Below are 8,654 nucleotides of genomic sequence, written 5' to 3' on the forward strand. Positions count from 1 at the left end.
GCCCCGCCTGAATCCCCGGAGGCAGGACGGGTCCCAACCCTGCCTCACTGTGCCCGGGCCCGGCCAGGCGGCCCCCCGAGGACAGGTCTGCAGGGCGGGGGCCTCCGAGGGTCTGCAGCTGGGCGCCGGCGACCGAGTCCCCGACGCCCCCAGCCCGCACAGCAGCGGGTCCAGCCGGGTCCGCACCTCCGGAGCCCGCCGAGGCGCCCAAGCCGCTGCGGGGCGGGCGGGGGCCCCCGCAGTCCTCGGGGCGCTCTCGGCCGAGCCCACGACTTGCTGGGGAGTTCCGACCCCGAGTTCGCGCTCAGCCGGGCCTGGCCTCCCTGGGGGCCGGGCTCCTCCACGGCCGCGGCCCGGCCTCCGGGGGCTCCCGGGTGACCTACCTGCGCCCGGCGCTCCGCGGAGCCGTCTGCCGGGGTGGCCCTCGGGCGGCGCGGCGCGGCCCGGCCCGGCCCCGGCCCCGCTCCCGGCCCCGCTCCCGGCCCCGCTCCCGCTCCCGCTCCCGGCCCCGGGGCCACCGCCGGCCCGAGCTGCGTCCCGCCCGACCGGGGCTCGGGGCCCCTCGTGACCCGGCGGGCTCGGACCCGCGGGGTGACCCGGCGCGGCCCTGCCCGGAGCCCCGCCGCCCCCCGCTGACCCGGCGCGCCCCGGGGGTCCCGGCGCGGAGCCTGCGGGCGGGCGGGCGGGGCCGGGCCGGGGGCGGGCGGGGCGCGGAGCCTTCCGGGCGGGCGCAGGGGCCGAGGCCGCGGCCTGAGGAGCGGGCGGCGCGGGCCCGGCCGGGCGCGGCGCGGACTCACTGACCTGCCGGCTCGGCTGCGGCGAGCGGGGCGCACGCGGGGCGGCGCCGGGGGGGGGGCGCCGCTCCCTCCGGGTCCCCCCAAGAGCAGCAGAAAAAAACCCGTCCGGAGTTTAAAACAAAGAGGCGGAAATGCCCGAACGGAGCCGAGCGGCGAGTCGGGGGCGCCGCGCACGGAGCATGCGCGCTGCGCGGAGCGGCTCCCACCCGGCCGCCGGGAGGGGGCGGGGCCCGGAGGGCGGGGCCGGCGGGCGGGGCCGGGGCGTGGTCCCGGGGCGCAGGCGCGTTGGCGCAGGACCCGGCCGACGGATCTGGAGCCGAGGGGGCCGGGGGCGGGGCCCGGCCGGGGGCGGGGCCTGCGAGCGCCGCGCCGGCGCTGGCCCCCGCCCGGGACCGGGCATTCCCGTGGCGGCGTCGGCCTCGTTGTTGTGACCCGGTCCTTCCTGGGACCCGGCACCGAGCGCTCCCCGTGCACCGGGCGGGAGCGAGGGCGCCGCACGCAGAGGACAGCGCGCAGCAGGGCTGACCCCGCAACCCTGGGTGTCCGCGCTTGCACGAGCTCGGCTCTGCAGCTGTAAGTAGTGACCGCGACGTGCACCCGTTCGTGGGCCCACACCTTGACGGGAGGTGTCATGTGGGAGCCACATAAGCTGGGTGGGGAGGCAGTGGATGTCTGGAGTGTTGGCCACGATAGGGCGGATGGGCACGCGAGGGCACAGGGGCCAGCCATGGAGACACAGAGGGAAGGAGCCCTGCAAGTGCGGACACGTAGGGTTCACAGGCAATTGGTCCTGCCAGCACCAAGCTGCAAAGGGGGGGATTGAAGGATGCTTGCCAGAGGCCAGCATGGAAGCCAGAGGGTGTGGGGCACAGAGAGGGAGGAGGTGAGATCAGAGGGACGCGTCCCTGGCCGTTCTGAGCAGGGCGGGAATGGCACGGTGCTGGCCTTCTACAGCCTCCTCTGGCTGCCCTGTGTTTGTCTGTGAGGACCCGTGCAGTGCAGGGGAGAGCCTGGTGCTGCACCGGGCAGTGCCCCGGAGGGGAGGAGTGTGGCCTGCCGGGGGAGCAGCCTGAGGATGGGCAAGCATGGCTGGGGAACAACTGGAAGGGTGGGCAGCCTCTGACACTCTGGGGGTGGTGAGGGATTACCCGACAGTGGGGTCAGGGTGCAGCTGTAATGTCCGCTAGACTTCCAGGGGCGCTGCTATGAGGCTGTGGGCCTCCGGAGCGTAGGATGAGTTTGCAGTGTTTGCAGGTGGATGAGCCAGTCCAAGGAGTGAGTGAGGGACGGGAGGCTGAGCCCCCTGCCCACGTGGAGAAATCAATGAGTCCAGGAGGATCCAGCAAGAAAGACCCGGATTGAGCAGACTGGGGAGGGGGATCCCTAGGGATGAGTGATGTGTGGTCAGCTGCTGAGAGGGTGTGGGGAGCGGAACCCTCTGGGACCTTGGGCAGTGCATTATGGATGCATTGCAGGGGGACACACTGGATTATGGTGGGCTCAAGGGAGGAGCGTAGATACAGGTGTTTTGCTTTAGATGGGTTTCTGAGACTAGAGAGCTGTTTTCTGTTTGGGCCAGAGCCTCAGTGGTACTGATGGGGTACAGGAACAGACGACCTCCCCGGAGGGAGGGAAGGCCGCCTGAGCCCAAGCCGTCATCCGGGACTGTGGACCAAATCTGGGGAGGAGGGCTGTGGCCGCCCTTCACACTGAGGGAGGAAGGCCCTGATGCAGGAAGTGGGGCCTGGGCAGCATCTCATCCAGCTGCTTTTGTTTTCCAGTGAAATGGCAGCTAAGGAGTGGAGGCCTGGCTGTCAGAGGTGAGGACAACAGGCCAGGAACAGCCCTGGACAGAGGGCAGCAACCCCACTAAGTCATGTGATGGCTCTCTGACACCATAGCCGTCCGTCTGCAGATGGAGGAGAGCCAGGAGCATGCATGAGGCAGGGCCGAGGGTCTCTGGCCAAGGGGGCAGACAGGACAATTGACCTGCCTGCTCTCTCCGGGACCTCGTCAGCAACAACACCCCGACCTTGACCTTGAACCCTGGGCTCCCGAATGCAACTCTGGCCATGTCTCTGCTGGGATATCTTTAGGGAGCGCAGGCTCTGATACCGATACCTCAACTCCTGGTCTTCCTGGAAGCTGACTACTCATCCTCGCCCGCGCCACAGAAGGAGGGCTCCATCCTGCCTGCTCAGCCAGGACGCTGGGGTCCTTTCTTCCAAGCCGCCTGCCGTCAGCACACCCCTCCGAATCTGGCTGTAGCATGCCACCCCCACTCTGGACCGAGCGCCATTGACTGCCCCAGAATTCGTGCAAGGCCTCCGGACTGGTCTCCGCGTCTTCCCTTGACACTTCCTCCCCTAACGTCTGTCCTCAGCACAGAGTGGTAACTTGTACAACACACTAGTCGAGCCATGTCTCTCCTCTGCTCAAAAGCCTCCAGGAGCTTCACTCAGAGCAAAAGCCCAAGGGCAGGGTGATTCCAGGGCGTCAGAGAAAGCTGGGACGATGGAACTGTGTGGGTGGCAGTGGTAGTTCTTGGGTGTATACGTGGGGCAAAACTCACTGAAGTGTGCCGGCTACATATGTGCAGTTACATCTCAATAGAGCAGGAAAGAAAGAAGAAACCAGAAGCCATGGCACAAGCAGTGAGAGGAGACTGCACCCCACCCAGCCCACCGCTCCCTCCTCCCCAGAGAGGGCGCTGTCCTCACTCCTGGGCCACCCGCCCCCCGGGGCACTGGCCTGTCCTTTGCACCCACCTGCTGCTCCTCCTCACCTCCCACGGGCCATCCTCGGTGTGGGATCACTCCATTCACTCACAAACTCAGGGCGAGGCTGCCCGTCTTCACAGAACAGAGCAGGACTTGCTCTCTCCTCATGCTGTGCTTCTGTGCTTGTCTTCGCAACAGGACTCCTCGGAAGAGCCATCTACACTCAGCCTCTCCAACTTCTCTTTCAAGCCCTCAGGCCTCTGCCCTGCCCCTACTCCAACAAAACGCCCTGGTCCAGGCACCCAAGACCCCATGGGGCTCTGTCCAGGGGGCCTTTGTCATCTCCATGACCCCCGGTGCTGCTGTCCCCTGAAATACTTTCCCCATGGCCCGCTCTCCATCTGCGCTGCCCCACAACTGGCACCTTCCAGCCCCTCTGCTGTCCTCCTTCTGTCCTCTCCCTGAGGCTCTTCTCCTGGCCGGTGGTCGCTCCACCCATGGTTTTGAGCCTGGTCCAGATGCTGGCTGCCCTCCAGTGAGCAGCAGACATCATTCCCACCTCAGAGGTTCAGGGCCTCTGAGGTGACCTGCTTCCTTCCATCGTCCTCATCTCAGCCAAGAGCCGCTCCATCTTTTCTGTTACTGGGGCACAAACATTTGGACTCGTTCCTCATTCCTCTGTCTCCTCACATCCAGTTCCTGGGGAATTCCTGTGGGCTATATCAAGCACGCCACAACCCAACCATGGCTCTCAGACTCTGCAGCTGCTGCCTGGGCCGACCCCCACCTGTCCTGCCTGGGTTGGTTCCTCAGCCCGCCCCCGTCTATGCTGAATGGAGCTGCCCTCCGCAGGACCTACATCAGCCTCTGCCAGCAGCCTAGTGGCTGCTCTGAGTCTCCAAGGTCCTGCTCTGGGACCAAGCCCTGCCTTGCCTCTGGCCTGGCCCTGGTGCTCTCCCCCACTCACTTCCAACTGCATGGCTCTCCTGGCCCATGCGAGGCCCTCACACCACAAGGCCTACGCTCTTAGACCTGCGTGGCCTGTCCTGCTGGCTCTTCCCTCCCTCAGGTGTACAGGCAGATATCCACCTGGGTGGATCATCGGCTGAGTGCCTGCCTTTGGCCCAGGGCATGACCCCGGGATCCCGGGTTCGAGTCCCACATTGGGCCCCCTGCATGGAGCCTGCTTCTCCCTCTGCCTCTGTGTCTACATTCTCTCTCTCTCTCTCTCTCTCTCTCTCTGCCTCTCATGAATAAATACATAAAATCTAAAAAAATAAAAAAGATATCCACTGAGGTCTCTCCTGACCAGTCTGGCAATAAAACCCCATCGTTTGAGAACTTACCTTATTGGCGAGACTCTCCTATATTGCTACTAGAGATTGACAATATCCAGTGCAACCATGTGGACGTTTATTCTTTGGCCCAACTAACGCCAAATAGGAATTTATCCCAAAGGTGAATTGGGAAAACTGGCAAAATGCTGGAAAAAATGGGGGGGGGGGAACAAGAATAAACAAGGCTACTAATTGAAGCATAGTTTGTAATAGAAAAAAACTGGAGCCAGCCTGGAAGGCATCATGTGTGAATAACTGATAAACTATTACGTGTGCCCACTGTGGGTCCTGGCAGCTGACTTGAGTGGCGGGTACCTGAGCAAGCTGCCACAGGGCCACCACCAGGGATGAGAGCCAGGGCATATTGTTAGGATAAGCGGGGTACAGGGGCACGGCACCTGGGGGGCTCAGTCGGTGAAGTGTCTGCCTTTGGCTCACGTCACGATCTCAGGGTCCTGGGATCGAGTCCTGCGTCGGGCTCCCTGGTCATCAGGGAGACTGCTTCTCCCTCTGCCTCTGCCCCTGCCCCTGCGCCCATGCTGGTGGATAAGGATCAAGTCACTCCATCCTTTTCGAGGCAGCCTGAGAATACAGATTCTGATTTGCTCTCTCAGTTTCCTGCTGCGGCACAGCGTTGGTGTGCTTGGGTTTCAGCAGCCATGACCTCAGGGAAAGCAGCACAGAGTGGACCTGAGTAAAGGCGTGGGTGCTGGGAAGGGAGGCCATGCCTCTGGAACCAGGCTCAGAGGCTCCTGTCCAGGATGCACATCGCCGGGTGGGGTGGGACAGTGGCCTACCCCGCGGAGAGCCTGCCTGCTGGCCAGGCCGGGGGCAAGGCGGAAAGGTCACCCACCCCGCACGTGTCGATGTTCTCCCACAGCTCTGTGCTGGCCCCGGCCTGTTCCAGGGATTCGGCCCTGGGCAGACCTGCTCCTGCCCCTCAAATAGCTGACATTCTCTCGAGAGGAGCAGATAAAAGCCAAGTCAAAACCCGACAAAGAGGATGGGCTGTGACCACCTCCCTCTATAAGGTGAGATTTCTTCCCCAACATCCTCGGAGAAGAAAGTGTTGCCTTTGCTCCATTCTTGGCAGAGGGACTGCTCTCAACTTGGGAAGACACAGTGGCCTGAAAAAAAGCCTTGACTACCGCTAGTTGGGATGCTGATAGGAGTCTGCATTTGGTTGAGGAAAAAGGAGGTACGGGGCGCCTGGGGGGCTCAGCCGGTGAAGCATCTGCCTTGGGCTCAGATGATCCAGTCCTGGGATGGAGCCCGAGGCAGGCTCCCTGCTCCACGGGGCGTCTGCTGCCCACCTCCCCCACCCCTTGTGCTCACCACTCGCTTGCTCTGTCAAGTGAATGAATAAAATCTTTTTTTAAAGGAGATAAAACACTGAAGCAAAGATTTAGTCAAAATTGTGTGTCAAATGTTATTTGAAATAAGCCTTTGAAGATCACTTCAAAAGGAAGCGACGAGTGGAGATGACTAATGGGTATCCTCAAGCGGGCGCTCCTGAAGGTGTGAGGACAGAGCCGGGTGCAGCACGGCACTTCCTTCCGAGGATGGTGTTTCAGCTCCATTCAAAACTTGAACAGCTTAGATGCTTACGTTGCAGATACTTGCCCAAATTTAAATAAAGTGTGAGAGTGGAAAAAGTTGTTTCCAAATGAGTATGATTTCCATGTTATTTTTAAAAAGATTTTATTTATTTATTCGTGACAGACACAGAGAGAGAGAGAGAGAGAGGCAGAGGGAGAAGCAGGCTCCATGCGGGGAGCCCGATGTGGGACTCCATCCCAGGACCCCGGGTCACCTGACCCGAAGGCAGACACTCAACCGCTGAGCCACCCAGGTACCCCCCATGTTATGTGAGTTTTTTAAATTAAACTTATTTTAGATAATTATAAATTCAAATGCAGTTGTAAGGCCTAATACCGAGATCTCTTGTACTCTGTGCTCGGCTTCCCCAGAGAGAACATCTTCACAACTGTAGGATGTCACAGCCCTGATGCCAACACCCATGAACCCCGATCTCGGGCCTCTCCAGATGCGCTCGCGGCCCGCACACGACTGTGTCACACGTAGGTTCCGGTACCCAGGCCTCAGGGCAGACGGTTTCTCCATCCCCAGGAGGACCCCTCCCTCCCGCTCCCGCATCCCTGAGACCACTTCTACAATCCTATCTTCTCAAAAATGTAAGCACATGGAATTTGCGAATATTAATAAGGAAAAACCTCATCAAAGTGGAATAGGAGGGTCCACAGGTGAAGCTCTTAACTGCAGACCCAACAGGAAGGGAGGGGCTCGGTGTGGGTGGGTCAGTGCCACCTTCACCGCAGTCCCGCAGCCGGAGGAAAGTTTCCTCCTCCCCCAGCAACAGCCCAGCCAATGAGAGACGGTCACGGCCCCGCCAATGAGAAGCCACTTCACTTTCCGCTCCCAGTTTACCCCAATGGACACTCTGCTTACAGCAGCGACCCAGCTCCTGTGTCCTCTATAAGCAGAGTCCCTTCGCCGTGGGTCTCCACGCCAGTCTGTGGTGTTGCAGTAGGCTTGTTGTCCTGGACTGCCATTCTCTGCTATTCCCAAATAAACCCGTTTTTGCTGGTAAAATAACTGGTAGTCTTACTTTTAAGGTAATAGCTCATATAGTGGACAACCTTCTGCAGTTGGATACCTCCCCCTACCCCCCAATGAGCATAATTACCCTGAGATTCACCCAGCCTGCTTGGCTATGAACAGTCCCTTCCCACTGAGCCCCATCCCACGGTGTGGATGCACTGCAGTTAGTGCAACTGCTGGTCATATGATAATTACATGTTAGTTTTATAAGAAGCTGTCAACCTGGTTTTACATTCTTAACAGCAATGAATGAGTTACGCATAACCTCAGCAGCATTCAAGGTTCATTGGTTTTTCTTTTAGCCATTCTGAAAGGTGTGTAGTGGTATCTCATTTTGGTTTTAATTTGCATTTTCCTAATGGCTAGTGATGTTAGCCGTCCAACATCTTTTGCCATTTGGGTATCCTCTTCAGTGGGATGTTTCTTCATGTCTTTTGCTAATTAGACTTTTGTTTTGTTTTTTTACTGCTGGGTTTTGAGGGCTCTTTTTATTCTAGATACCAGCCCTTTGTTGGATATGTGGCTTGCAAATATTTTTTCCCAGTCTATGTCTACAAAACCCTTTAGATAGGAGCTGTCTTAAGTGTATAGATCAGTCTGGGGAGAACTGACATTTTAAAATGTCGAGTCTTCCAATCCATGAACATGGTACACCTCTTGGTTTTAAACAGACCTTCACTGATTTCTTTCATTTGTGTTGCATAATTTTTACACACAAGTCCTGTGTACAGTTTGCTAAGTTTATACCTGTTGACCTTAAAAAATGACTTTATTCAGAAATAGCAAATAACCACAATGCAAGACAAGCCAGCTGCAGCCAAAACCATAGGGTAATCCAACAGAGGAGAGAAATGTTATTCTAAAGAGAAAAAGGAGGAAATTGGGAGGGGCTGTTTTGAATGAAAGTCCATTGGAGAAAGGCAAGAGTCTACGGTGATGGCAGTTTCTCCCTGGGTGAGTTTCAGGGGTGCTTAATTTCTTGTAGGAGATGCAATGCACCTCTTTTCCTCTTGGGGCCTGTAACTGATGATTCTTACCTATTGATGATTCTTCTGTTAGGGTCTGTAATGGCAGTTTTTGACGTTGAATGGTACAGCATGAGAGCTCCCCCTTTTGGACTCCTGACTCCATTTTTGTTGAGGTTTCCTCTGATCGCTTTTTATAGGCCCAAATATGTA

The 8,654-nt window shown here is 58.6% G+C and overlaps 1 protein-coding gene and 1 long non-coding RNA gene across 5 annotated transcripts in view; one reads left to right on the forward strand and one right to left on the reverse strand.

The window, feature by feature from the left end:
- Positions 1 to 982, reverse strand: part of PCGF3 (polycomb group ring finger 3) — a 49,052-nt gene extending 48,070 nt beyond the window's left edge. For 2 of the 4 annotated variants that reach the window (XR_007409632.1, XM_025438418.3), the window contains exon 1: positions 802 to 976. The gene's annotated coding sequence lies outside the window, so the exon portion shown is untranslated. Of the gene's footprint in view, positions 1 to 801 lie in introns of all 4 variants that reach the window. The other 2 variants (XM_025438420.3, XM_049108097.1) reach the window with 2 other exon arrangements.
- Positions 983 to 1,132: 150 nt separating this feature from the next.
- Positions 1,133 to 4,862, forward strand: LOC112653623 (uncharacterized). The gene is made up of 2 exons (XR_003132319.3): positions 1,133 to 1,370; positions 2,579 to 4,862. It is a non-coding gene; the product is annotated as an uncharacterized LOC112653623 (long non-coding RNA).
- The last annotated feature ends 3,792 nt before the right edge of the window (positions 4,863 to 8,654 follow it).

Source organism: Canis lupus, chromosome 3, assembly GCF_003254725.2.
Source record: "Canis lupus dingo isolate Sandy chromosome 3, ASM325472v2, whole genome shotgun sequence".
Taxonomy (NCBI): domain Eukaryota; kingdom Metazoa; phylum Chordata; class Mammalia; order Carnivora; family Canidae; genus Canis; species Canis lupus.